Source organism: Labeo rohita, chromosome 14, assembly GCF_022985175.1.
Source record: "Labeo rohita strain BAU-BD-2019 chromosome 14, IGBB_LRoh.1.0, whole genome shotgun sequence".
In the NCBI taxonomy this organism is placed as follows: Eukaryota; Metazoa; Chordata; class Actinopteri; order Cypriniformes; family Cyprinidae; genus Labeo; species Labeo rohita.
This window is the reverse complement of record NC_066882.1, coordinates 32,209,867-32,219,485: the sequence shown is the minus strand read 5'-3', so window position 1 is coordinate 32,219,485 and position 9,619 is coordinate 32,209,867.

Here is a 9,619-nt window from a genome sequence, read left to right as displayed (position 1 = left end):
GTATCGGATCTGCGTACCAGTAGATGGCGCTAGATCCCGGACGAGCCCCCAAAAATCTGTAGCACGCCCACCGTCCAGTTGGCTGTACTGCAGTGAAATCTAAGTGACAGAAATAATGAGACGGTCAAAGTTGCGTTGTTGTTCAAAGCTGAGCCGCTCTAGTAATGACTTTATTACAATCATTTAATCACAATGTCTTGTAACTTCATGAATATCTCCATACAGCAATACTGATTCTTGAAGTCTATACATGTGATCCAGCAAAATCAATAAACAGTGTCTTCTGCATAACCAAACCCTTGTCTTGGCTCTTTCTTCATGCTTTCACTTTTTATACAGTACATCCATAAAACATATTACTGGAATCTAATTAATACTTTTTCACATAAATTAACATAAACATTAGGCTGTTTCTGTAAGCTTCATATAAATTAAGCATTTGACCAAACGTCCATATAAACATTAAATGTATTAATCAAAGTATTATTCGTTTGAAGTGAGCTAACTCTCCGTAATACAAAAATAAACAACTACATTTGATGAGCATAACCAATATTTTTAACCAATACTGTATTTATACAAAACGAAATAATTAGTAATATCCTTTTTGTAAACTTTAACACACAAAAAAACGTAACAGTAGTATGGGATTTCAGCGTGCTGGAGCATTTTTGTTACCTTAAAAGTTAATATATAACACACCCGGACCGTTAACGGCCGTTATGATGAGCGGATACAATCTCCGCTATTAATTAACTCTTAAGCCGCACTTTAGTTCGCGTAACTGCTAGAAACACTTTAGTAACATATTCTCTTGACAAAGTATAAACTTTTTGACAGAATTTACCCACCTAAGTGACAGAAATAATGAGACGGTCAAAGTTGCGTTGTTGTTCAAAGCTGAGCCGCTCTAGTAATGACAGTCTCTTCCTTGCGGCTTTCCGTTACCATAGTAACCCTGGACCACGCAACACCATACCGTCCACTCAGGATATTTCATGTCATACAGCATTAGTTGTAACAATCATAAAGACAATTGTCAATAAATATGAGCAGATAGTACATGCATAAAGACCTCTATAATAAATTGTAAGGAATAAATATACAGATATATTTATATATATACATATAAACACGTGACCAAACATTTAGGGTGTCACACTAATAACTTTTTCATTTCAAGCGGACCATGTTGTTATGAAAATATTTGCATACTGGAATGCTTGGGTAAGATGATGTAACATTAGAACAGCCTTCTGTCTGTGCTGTCTTGATTTACTCATTTTAACCACTTTAGCTTTAATTCTTGTGCACAGGCTCATTCGCTAAACAAAACATCCAATCAGAGTTCTCACTCTCACCGATGGCCCCATGCTGAATTGGGTAAACTGCCACCAACTTGAGGAGCACACCCAAAAAAAAAAATAGCCCAACAGATGTGCACCAATGGCCCAACGTTGGCCGACGGCTAACCATGAGCTTGGTTTGTCCCGGGCTTTACACACCAGATTGTCTCAACCTCTAACACAAGAGTCTGCAGCTGTAGCCTGCTAGAAGAAGACTGAAGTTTTCAATCTTGATTCTGCAAATGATACATCTCTATGATTGGGCAGATGATTTATTGTTTTATTTAGACTATAAGGCTATGTTAATTCACTAAATACCTCAAATGCCTTACACAGCATTTCTTTTAGATTGGCAAAGTCCAGTTTATTCTACATTCAGCAAATTAATTTCTTGTTGAGCGATGAACCTTGTTGGGAAACCAAATACTACATTACCGATCTGGAGCCATCTACAAGACTACTACAAGAGCCATCTCCATTCATGTCACCCATCCACGTTTGTACAAGTGTCTTCAGGTGTTGTATTGGTGAGGCTTTTCCTATTCCAATGAGACTGCAGATGAGGAGTTAATGAAGGAGGCAGTTAATGCTAGCGATGATCCGCTTGCTTGGTGGTGGAACAATAGGGCAAGATACCCTCTCTTGGCCATGGTTGCTAAAAAGAATCTATGCATTTTTGCAACAAGCACACCATCTAAACGCATGTTTAATGTGGCTGGAAACGTTGCAACACCAATGAGGTGCTCCCTTAAGAAGAGAATGTCAATATGTTAGCTTTTACAGTCAAAGAACCTAAAATCTGCATAGAAAAACCAAGGTAGGCTTAAAGCATTTATGTTTGCGTTCTAATTTTTTCAGCATGTGACTGAAGATGTTAAGAATTTCTGCAACAAATGTTTGTTTAATATTGAACTTTCTTATTTAGGCTATGTTCTGTTGTCATGGAATGGGAGAACAAAATAGATCCAAGTGCAGTTTAATAATAGTGGTCAAACAATAATCCAAAAACAACGCAAAAGGCAAAATATAGGCAAAAAGTAATCTATAGAGACAGGACAACAGAAACGCAACGCAACGCAACGCAACATGTCCAATACTGCAGCAACAAAAGACAAAGTGAGCATGGTATAAATACTGATGAGCTAACGAGTAAATGACCTACAGCTGATGATAATCAGTACAGAGAAGACTGAACAAAGGACTGTGGAAAATAGAGTTCATAGCATGTGCAGTGGAAACGGAGAGTGCCATCAAGTAGACAGTCTAGGGCACGACAACTAAACACTGTGACATTACCCCTCCTCTAAGGAGCAGATACCAGACGCTCCACCAGAAAACACAAAAGTTCAGGAGGGAGGTGGAAAGGAGGCAGATCAGGGGGAGGGATGGCAGGCCAGGCCCATGTAGCAGAAAAGGGCCTGAAGGTAGAGGTAGACAAGGGTGTCAGGACGGGGCCGGCAGAGCAGGAGGCCAGGGCGGGTCTGGCAGGGCAGAAGGTTGGCACGGCAGGTGGCCAGGGCGGGGCCGGCAGGGAAGGAGTCTTAGGTGGGACAGCCTCTAGGCCAGCAGCAGGTTCTAAAGTGGTCTCTGAGGACTCCCTGACTGGAGTGGGCTCTGGAGCAGATTCTGGAGTGGACTCTGAATGCTCCTGGACTGGAACAGGTTCTGGAGTGGATTCTGAAGACTCCTGGACTGGACTCTAAAACAGCCCATGCTCATAGAAAAGCCAAGAGGTTAAAGGCAAAGATGGCCTTCTTGATTACCGCAGACACCATGAAATTGGGCAGCTCAGTAGCAACATCTGAAACAAGCAGAGTCGGGTCCTCCAGGACCACTGGACTTGAGACCACCGGAATCGAGACCACCAGAGTCGGGTCTTCCAGGACAACTGGCTTTAAGACCACATGAGTCAGGTCCTCCAGGACCACCGGAGTCAGGTCCTCCAGGACCACTGGACTTGAGACGACCAGAGTCAACTTAACTGCCGTCCTCTTTCTCGCCCTTCACTTCTCAGTGGGAGTCAGAAGGCCAGGGCTGATAGGAAAATGCCTAAAGTGTTCTAGTTGGCCTGGTTTAGCCCACTGACTTCGCCGACAAAGATACCTGACAAAGCCCCAAAAGTCCAGGATCCCAAGTCCCTCCATCTCCCAATGGGACAGGGGATCATCCAGGCACGCATTAAAGATATCCTTGAGAGCTCCATCATTGTATTCCAGCCCCACCGTGAAGGTCCAAAAGGTTTGAGCAAATCCTCCTACCTCCATGCCCTGCTGACGTAGAGCCATAAGGGCCCAGTGTCAAGCCATTCGCTCCTTCCTGATGGCAGGAGGGGTAATCCGAATGTCCATACTCCCAATGAAGGAGAAAAAAACAAAAAAACAAAAACAAAACTGCAGGATCTAGAACTGGCTGCAGTATTCTGTCATGAAATGACTCCGGGAGGATCCAAGTGCAGTTTAATAATAGTGGTCAAGCAATAATCCAAAAACAACACAAAAGGCAAAACATAGGCAAAAAGTAAGCCATAGAAACAGGGCAACAAAAACACAACGTAAGATGTCCAATACTGCAGCAACAAAATACAAAGTGAGCATGGTATAAATACTGATGAGCTAATGAGTAAATGACCTACAGCTGATGATAATCAGTACAGAAAAGACTGAACAAAGGACTGTGGGAAATAGAGTTCATAGCATGTGCAGTGGAAACGGAGAGTGCCATCAAGTAGACAGTCTAAGGCATGACAGCTAAAAACTGTGACATCTGTATTATTTCGTTAATACTTATTTTAGTGTGTTTTGCAGGCTGTGTATAAAAATCTGCCACTGTCACAACCCCATTAGGCCCCCATCATTGGCTGCTCATTCTTGACATACGGCTTCACTTGCAGCAACAACCTTGCATGTGAAGGACAGAGCTTGAGCAAATCAGTTGGTGGAAGTTGTCCGAAAACCAACTGGCAACAGCCCTCATCATTGGTTTTGATCAATAAGTGGAGCCCTTCTGAAATGACATCACTACCCAAATCTATAAAGTGGCCTTCAATGTGCTTAAAAGAAGCCTGGAAGGCGATTTATCAACATTATGACTTGTAGTGGACAGTTGATGTCCAAGTGGCAATCAAGGCCACTACTCTCCATTACTACACGAGTCTCAGATCAGCAGCAATAGCAATAGCCAAGGCGAAAAATTACAATAACTTGATCAACTGGACACCAGAAAGGGGTGAACAAGGTTTATCGCTTCGCCAACTCTCGCCACAAGTCCTCCCAATCCACTGGCCACGTGATGCATGTCAAGGATGCAAACCAACAGCTCCTCTGAGACACACCAGCCATCCTCCAACAATGGTGTGACTATTTCTCGCAGATCTCCAATGAACAGTTCCCACATCCACCAATACCAGAAAACAAGCCACCACGAGCATGGAGAACCAGTGTCACTGTGTCAGCCTAGAAGGGAAACTACAGACTCATCAGTCTCCTGTGCCATACATTGAAGATCTTTGAAAGGATTCTTGATGGGTGCCTTTGAAGTATTGCCAGCAACACCGTATGTTAATGTTATTTTGCCAATCAATTGCCAATCAATCAATGCGTAATGATAAATGCTATCCATGCTTCTCAGCTACTCATGGAGAAACAAGAAAAGTCGACATGGTGTTCCTAGACTTGGGGTAGGCTTTTGACCGTGTTCCCAGTGAACTGATCTGGAGTGCACTTCAATCGCACCAGATCCCTGAGGCCTATGTCCGGTGGACCCAACTTCTCTACCAGGATACTACCATCGTAGTCCGCTGCCCTGTGGGAATCTCGCCCGCTTTTAGCCTTAGTGTTGGAGTTTACCAAGGATTGACAAGCTTGCCCTTTCTATTCATCCTGTGCATGGAAATGGTCACAGCAAACATCTAATCACCACACCCGTGGGACACTCCTCTATGCTGACAACATCCTTCTCACTAACAGAGCACCAGATCCTCATTGACCAAGTGCAAGAATGGAAAGTTCAGCTGAATGAGTATGGTCTGCTCCGACAGTTGCTTGGACTGACCCGGCTGGACCAAGTCAGGAACGAGAATGTGGGGAAAGTACTGGGAGTCGCCCCAGTCATAGAGAAGATGAGGGAAGTGTGTCTCCGTTGGTACAGCCATGTCGTTTACAGTGGAGAAGAATCTGTTGCCAGATGAGTGTTGTATTTTAGCCCCGAAGGACGGCGGCCACTTGGTTGACCGATGAAGAGATGGATGGACAGGATCAAAGAAGATATGAAACAAGTCAGCACTGCCCCCAAGGATGCCCTAGACTGGAAAAAGTAGAAAGCAATGTACCAAAAAGCAGATCCTGTGACAGAGTGGGACGAATGCTAGAAAAGAAGAGAAAGTAGAGTCTGGTGTTGCCGCAAATTTGTAGCCATGAAATGTCAAACTGAAGCCATGAATGAATGGAGCAGTCGGCACTTTCATCGCAGACCTATTGAGTTCTGTTATCAGTGACTTGACGTTACTAAAGAAACAATATTTTTTGTTATGAGCATGCAGTTAGGATATGCACAATGCAATTTAAAGGACAATATTTACAATATCTTATCCTCAGAACCGTAGCCTTATGGGCAAAGCTCTGACACATGGTGCAACTGCACCTCAAGTGACCTGAGATCAAGTCCAAATTCAAGGTAATTTCTTGGTTCCCTATTTCCTTTTCCATAATAATAATAATAAAGAACAATACAATGTTTGAAAGAGATTTCAGCATGAAAATAAAGAGATCTCCCTTGTTTCCACACCACATTCTCAAGTTTTGAGTCCATTTCTCTCAGAATCTTCTCATGTCTCATTAGTTTCAACTTTCATTTCTCCTAAGTAAAATTAGAAGAAACATCTAAGACTGTTTATACATATACATATATATATATATATATATAAGTATTACCACTAGTCTGGGCTAAAGAAAATTACAGGTTTCCTCTGGGTAGTGCGTGTAAACATAGTCAGTGATTTTCTCTGCTGATAATTTAACACCTGAAAATGAAACTCTGCTGAGGATCAAATAACATAATGCAGTGTTTGGAAACTGAACACATCATTTAGGGAATATTCCACATCTGACTGAATGAAACACAGGATTAATGCTGAGAAAAATCTTGCCGCACACTTTACCAGCTGAAAACCAAGCACAACACGGGCTGACGTCTCCAAGGCCTGAAAAACAGTATATGGTGTATTACTCATGAAGATGAGATTTAAATCAGAGGTAGACCAGGAATCCAACACACATTCACAAAATTGTGCTGTTATCATTTCAAATTAATTCAGCACAGCTGTGAAATACACACACTGACTAAGCAGATAATTGTGGTCGTTTACTCGGGTTTCTGCTGACACAGGAGGAAAGCTGCACTTTAATCAAAAAGTGTTTTTTTTTTTTTACTCAGTGCTCCCATTTATTATTGTCCAACTGTCTCTCAGCTTAACTTTTTTTGTTACTAGACTGCCTTTCAGAGAGAGCACAGGTGAATCTTTTTGACATTTAATAACTGTATCTTTAAAGCTGATGGGAACTTCTCAGATTGACATGCTCAGATTTACTCAGAAATCAGATCGAAATCAGACAAAAATCACAGTTGGGCAGTGGGCCCCTATAATTGTCACCACCTTTCACCTTTAAAACTACATTCATTAATTAGCGTTATACTTTACAGTTAGACTTTACAACTTAAAGACTTTAAAAAAAAAGAAGAAAAAAATCTCAGTATTTTGTCTTATTTACCAATTAGAATATATAAACATTTTCTTGAGGAGCAAAATTAAGACATTAAGTCTTATTTTCAAAACTTAGAAGTGTTGAAATGTTGCACAAGTGCTGGAATATAACCAACTAAATATAACCATTTAGAGTATTGTGCTCCTTTCACTATTTTCCTTAAATTTCTTTTCTTGATCTTAAAAAAAGTCTACATTTTCCTTTCATAAAACCTGCAGAAATCCTGAGTATTTTTCAGTTATTGCATGCTAGCTATTGCATTACCTGTTAATACAGAACTGTATTGTTAAGTGTTACAACAATATCAGTGTGTATTTTTATGAAGTAAGAATGAATGTAAGAAATGAAGACACCACCACCTATTTTAGTGTTTATTACCTGCTGACTCAATCAATAATGCAACAACCAAAAAAAAATAAAAAATAAATAAAAATAAAACATACCCTGCTGTGTTCGGCTTTTAATCGCATCTCATTTGCATAAAGTTGTGAATGCCTCAGATTTTTCACACAGCTTGCTCTGCCCCCACAATCCCCTGCACATTATTTATTTCCATACAGACTGAACTGAAAATGCCGCTCATCTGCACTGACTTGATGCCACTGGACACATAATGTTCAACCTCTCTTCACTGGCAAATGTAAGTCAGGACTGGATAACACTACCAGATGTATACTGAAATTCACAGCTCTGGTGATATACATTTAAGTATTATGATTATATTAATGTGGCTGGATTCATCTGTAGCTCAAGCATTTCTTGGTGAACACCAGGATTATGAATCCCATGAGCTAGAAAAGTAGAGAACAACATCCGGGCATCCATACATGTGTGAAAAGAGAGAAGAGATTAAAAATGACTAGTTAGAAACGCTCCAGTAGCATAAACAGAAAAATTGAGCCTTTTTAAAACACTCAGCACAGAAACACACACTAAGTGAACATGCATGCCAAAACCAGCTTCATAGACCTCAGACAGTAGTATAAACCGTCTATGAAAGTGTGTCAGTGAGTGGAGAGATCCACAGCATTAACATTTCCATTTGCATCATTAAAACGCAAGAACTAATCCAGTCCTGCTCCTTTAATCTCCTAATTCTCCTTTTTCTCACTCTCTGTCGCTTCCACTGTAGAAATCATCTGACTGCAGTCTGAATCACTGTCTTTCAGTGCTGATGTGAGCATCCTTAAAGGTTTCTCTCTTTTTCCTTTTGATTTCTCTCGTCACACATTCTCATAACAAGTGTTACTATTGCTGCTGCTCATATAGAGCAGTGGTTCTCAACTCCAGTCCTCGGGGCCCACTGCTCTGCACATTTTGTATGTTTCTGAATCTGACACACTCAGTTCAGTTCATGGATCTTTCTCCTAACGATCTGAATCAGGTGTGCTAAATAAGGTAGATATACAAAATGTGCGGAGCAGTGGGCCCCGAGGACTGAAGTTGAGAACCACTGATATAGAGGACTCGGTATCTGAACAAACCCTAAGTGTGTAACTTATCCTCACCATTTGCACTACAGACACAAATGACACCTTAAATCATGTGTCTCCAGCCCTAAAACAAAGCCTCAGTGGGAGGTGATCAGATCAGAGACTCTTATTTTGATATAATTTGATATCCTGTTCCTGTTTCTTTGGTTGCCTTTGTTTCTGAATATGTCTTGATCGGTTTCTGTAGTAGCTGATTATGTTTTTCATTTAGTCTGCGTATTTTGTCCATGAAATTAGGCAGCTCACACTTGGCACCCCATATATTACGGTGGAATAAGAGATGTAATAAGTAAGTAAATGTTACTTTTATTAATTGTAATGAGAATACCCAATTCCCTAAGCAGGTAACATAGTTCATTGGCCTAACTGTAGGCCGTAGGCTGCAAAGCAGTGTACTGTAGCAACTTGATGGATTAGTATAAATTTTAAAAAACAAATAAAGCTCTTAGAAGCAAATAAAGACATATTTCCCAAATAAACGACTGTAAACATAATTGCGCTTGAAGCGTTAAGATCTTTGCTCAGTAGTGTACGTATGGGAATATATTAGCTGGAAAGACAGCTCTTTGACTTAAGAAGTACTGTCAGTACACTGTGCTGGGAGGCAAACACAGCAGGAGGAGTAGAGACACAGTACCGCCTGATGGAGCTTTTTAGACCGCAATTAGGCCATTAATCCAGCTGCAGCAGGACGCTTGCATTAATGGATTTTTAAGCGTAGCCAATTCACACCCGTTTGTCCCCCGCTACCTGCTGACTGCATCAATAATGCATCAAAGTGACTTACACACACCCAAACACAACCACCAAGAGTACATGTTCTCACAATCCACTCCAGATCTTGTTAAACTGCAAATCAGACTGAACATATTCCTGATCAAATATGATTCATCATACACTGAAATCTAGCATTTACATAACTGTCTTAAAATCAACATTATGTTGTATAATAGTGCTTTATAATTAATATATGTTGATTCATATATGTCGACAACTATATAGAGAGACATTTACCTCCATT